Source organism: Tupaia chinensis, unplaced genomic scaffold (genome assembly GCF_000334495.1).
Source record: "Tupaia chinensis unplaced genomic scaffold, TupChi_1.0 Scaffold000597_1, whole genome shotgun sequence".
Taxonomy (NCBI): domain Eukaryota; kingdom Metazoa; phylum Chordata; class Mammalia; order Scandentia; family Tupaiidae; genus Tupaia; species Tupaia belangeri.
This window is the reverse complement of record NW_006160114.1, coordinates 5,224,169-5,229,003: the sequence shown is the minus strand read 5'-3', so window position 1 is coordinate 5,229,003 and position 4,835 is coordinate 5,224,169.

Here is a 4,835-nt window from a genome sequence, read left to right as displayed (position 1 = left end):
AAAAAAAAAATAAGAAAGATTCCCCATACCTTCTACCTCTGAGTAATCAAGGTACAATCATGAATTAACCTAACAGCTTTTGCACCAAGGCAGCAGAGTTCACAGAAATTTACCTGTTTTAATGTTCAATAAGCTGTATTTCAATCCTTTCTTTGTAATACTCTATTGGACTATTCCATAAAATTTACCTTTTCAAATCATACAATTCAGGCCCACTCATGGTGGTACAGGTGGTAGGGCATCACTGTGCAGTGCCGGAGCCATATGGGAGGGCCCCGACTTCAGATTCCAAGTCAACCTATACACATCTGCTGCTCCTGTGATCCTGGCTGACTGGAAGACTGGGGGGAAGATTGCAGTATGACGAGACACTGTTAGGGGTGTCTCTCTCTCTCCCTCTTGAAATAAATAGATAAATAAAATTTAAATACAATTTAGGTTTTAGTATATTCTCAGCATTGTTACATCATCATTACTATCTAATTCAGAGCATTTTCATCATTCTAGAAAGAAGTCTCATACCATTAGCAGTCATTTGCCATCCTCTCCTTTCCCAGCCCTGGTAACCACTAATCTACTTTTTTGTCTCTATGGATTCCCTATCTGCACATTACATATAAATGGAGGAATGCAATTTGTAGCCTTTTGTGTCTGTCTTCTTTCCTGTAGCATAATGTTTTCAAGTTTCATCTATATAGTAGCATGGATCAGTACTTCATTCTTTGTTATGGTTGATAATAATTCTCTTTTATGAATGTGTGTCACTTTTTTTTTTTTTAGAGACTTTTGCTATAGGGCATGTGCACTTACCAGAAAGACAGAGAGAGACAGAAAGTCAGTAAACGAGAAATCATCCCTCAGGGAGGATGGCCACGCCGCAATCCCTCCTCCATTTTTCTCTAGGGATCTTGAGCATGCAGGCATACATACCCGGCGTGAGTTTAAGCCACCAGGTCTGGGACTTGAATCGTGATCGACTACGTGGGAGTCCAGCAACATAGCCATTAGGCCATCTGCTGGTCCCTGAATGTCACTTTTTTTTTATCAGTTCATCAGATGATGGACATTTGGGTTGTTACCACTTTTTTTTCCACTATAAACATGTACATGTTTTGTGTAGATGTATGTTTTCATTGCTCCCATGTATATACTTAGGAATGAAATTTCTGGGTCACATGGAAATTATATATTTAACTTTTCAAGGAAACCTGTTTTCCTAAAGTAATTGCACCATTTTACTACCCAACTAGCAATGTATAAAGATTTCAATTGCCCCACCTGCTAACTCACATTTGTTATTGTCTTTTGTGTTATAGTCATCCTACTAGCAGTGAAATGCTATCTCATTATGGTTTTCATTTGCATTTTCCTAATGACTAATGCCATTGGACATCTTTTAGGCTCACATTGGCTATTTGCATTTCTTTAGAGAAATGTCTATTCAAATCCTCTTTTAAAAAAAAATGATCTATTTAATTTTATTTAAAAAATCATTTTAAAAAAATGATTTATTTAATTTTTATTATTATTTTAAATTTGTTGTAGGACATATGTCCAGGGGGAAAGAGAGAAAGTGAGATAGCAAGCCACCAAGTCCAGGACTCCAACCATGGTTGACCATGTGGGAGTACAGCACCTTAGCCATCATGCCACCTGCTGGCCCTAAATCCTCTATTTTTAGGTTGCCCTTTTGTTATTGACTTTTAGGACTTTTTTTTTTTTTTGCATATTCTGATGTTAGTCCCTTATTGGACATGTTCTGCAAGAATTTCCCCAAATTTTAAAGTCTATCTTTTTACTTTATTTATAGCACAAAAGTTTTTAATTTGGATGAAGTTCAATTTATCTATTTCTTTTGTTTCGCAGCTTAGGGTGTCATATCTAAAAAAATGAAGAACAATGAAAGAAAATATTGCCTAATCCAAGGCCATAAAAATGTATTCCTTTATGTTTTATTTTAAGAATTTTATTATTTTAGCTCCTACATTTAGGTGTTTCATCCATTTTGAATTAATTTTTGTATATGATATAATTTCCATCTACTTTATTCTTTGTGTAAATCCATTTGTCCAACTATCGTTTATTGAAAAGATTATTCTTTCCTGTATCAAATGGTCTTGGCACCCTTGTCAAAAAATCAGTTGACCATGAATATATGGGTTGATTTCTAAATTTTTGGTTCTATTGTATTAGTCTATATGCCTATCCATTTGCCAGTATCACACTGCTTTGATTACTATAAGTTTGTGATATGCTTTGAAATCAGGAAGTTTGAATTTTATTCTTCTTTCTCAAGATGGTTTTGCCTCTTCTGAGACGTTTTATTTCCCTGTGAATTTTAGGGTCTGCCTTTCAATTTCTGCAAAACAGGCAACTCAGAGTCTAATAGGGCCTACACTAACCCTACATCAAGTTAAGTATTGTCATTTTAATATTAAGGGACTAATATGGCTTCAATCACATGTTGCATGCCTTGATGGAGACAGTAGAAGGTGGGTTCTACTGGGCCCATTTTCATTTCCTCTTCACTTACTTTCTCTAGTGGGATAGAAGGACTTCTTTAGAGTGAGAGTCCTAGAAAAAGCATGAAAACTAGGCTCAAAACTGGCATAGAATTGTTTTCAACCACTCTATTAGTAACAACAGTCATAGCTTGGCCAGCGTTCTTAAAGAGGAAAACTGGAGCCCATGTCTAGATGAGAGTGATATCAAAGAATCTGCATCTATGTTTGACTTGCTGTAGCCATCTTGTGTCAGACATGATGGTGGGCCTTGAGGAAACAAAGACTATAAAGATACTTTATCTTTACCCAAAGATCTCAAAGTTTAATTGGGTATTAGTAGAGTGATCAGATCATATTATTTATTATCCTAAGTTGATGCTTATAAATGTGAAAGATGATGAAAATAATGGTGCTTGAATTTGAGACATTAAATGGGACTACCCAACACTGGAATGTTGATCATAATAGTTTTGGGACACATTGAAGCTTAATCTAGCCAAAATGTTGTAGAAAGCTTAAATTTTGTTTTATTGGTATTTCAGAAGTTTGCAGTATATACATTTTCAAAATTTATTTTTCTTTATTTCTAACTGAGTGTGTGCATGTACATGCGAGAGTGAGAAAGAGAGAAAGAGAGATAAGGAGAGACAACACCCACCACAGAGTCTGGTCACAACACAATCCTCCTTCTCTAATCCCCTAGTATATAAAATCTTGGGCACTCAGGTATACATTAGGGATCTTTTTAGGCTGAGTGGGTCAGAAATCTGAATTTTTCTAATTATTTAAGATATAAATTTTCTGGATTCTAGCTATTTTGATCAAACTAGACCACATCTCATTCCAATAACAAAATAAAAACTATTGCTATGTGAACAGAAATGACTCGCTAATTACCTGTGATTTGGAACAAGTCACTTCTCTAGGTCTTACTTTTCTCTTCCTTTTAAAACACTACTTATTTATTTTCCCTATGAGTGAGAGAGATAGAGACAGAGAGACAACACCCCTAACAGGGCCTGGATGCCACCATCTACCTCCAGCTTCAGCCAGCGTACATCATCAGTATGCACGTGCCCAACACACTCGGAGATCTCTGGGCACAAACCCCCTGGAACCCTCCCATGTGAGTCAGCCACACAGAGCTTTCACCACTGTGTCACCCATAAATTAAAGAGACTGAACCAGCAGTTCTTTGACGTTTTTATAGCTCAGAAAAACTGAGGCCCAGGCACGGAGGAAAGTAAAGGAATTCACTTTTGGAGACCACTATATGGGAAAGCCTTTCTATCTCAGGCCATCATTTAATCCTTCCAATACTCTGGAGTACATTGTATCCTTGTATGATAAACAGGAAAGAAGTCAAGCAGCTTCCCAAGTCTGCACAGCTGGCACAGCTGATATTTGACTCCAGACCCTCTGGCACTGGAACCCAGAATAGTAGCTACGAGCATGAGCTCTAGAGTCTTAGAGATATCCTGCTTTTTTTCATCCAGCCAATGAGCCTTAGCAAACCATTTCTGTGAGAATCAGTTTCTATATTTAAAATTAGAGTTAATATTATCTACCTAGTGGGTTGTTGAAAAGATTAAAATAAAACTCAGCTTTAAAGTACTCTGTAAGGTCCAAGCACAGAGCAGGATTTTAAAATAAATAGCAGCTGTTTTTATTTTCTTTCTCCAAGGATATACAACAGATAGAACCAGTCTTAAATCTGCTCAATTTCTAGAACAGTGCCTTTGTCATTGCTCCCCACATGAGGAGAGTATATTGTCGTTGGAAAAGTCATGAGTACTTTTCTATACAAAAATGTGTCATGGCTTTTCTGACAACCCAACATATATATTTTCACTGAGTACCTGATTTAATATGTAATAAACAATAAATAAAAATGAAAATAATGAAGAGATGTTTATGTTTCACGTAAGTCAGCTGCCATTTGTCGAAGTCTTGCTCTTGGCCCTGTTCTGCCCAATGCTGAAGTAGAATTCTATGGAACCAAAAACTTTGGTAAATCTTATCCACTTATAGCATGTTTAATATGTGATCCCATTATAAAGGCAGGGATTCAATAATCTAGATACATCAGGTTCATTGGTCCTTCAAGATAGCTTCCTATTAATGGGACCCTCCTTGTTAGTATAAAAAAAATAAGAGTTTAGGTATTTGAATGATTTGATCAACCTATGGAGCCAAACTACGTGATACAGGTCAAATCATTTACTTGGGATAGGCAGGAGGAGGGAAGCAGAGGAAGCTGCTGGATGACCTCTGTTGACCTCTGTTGACCTGAACTATTGATACTAAACTGAACTCCTAGACTGTCATCCA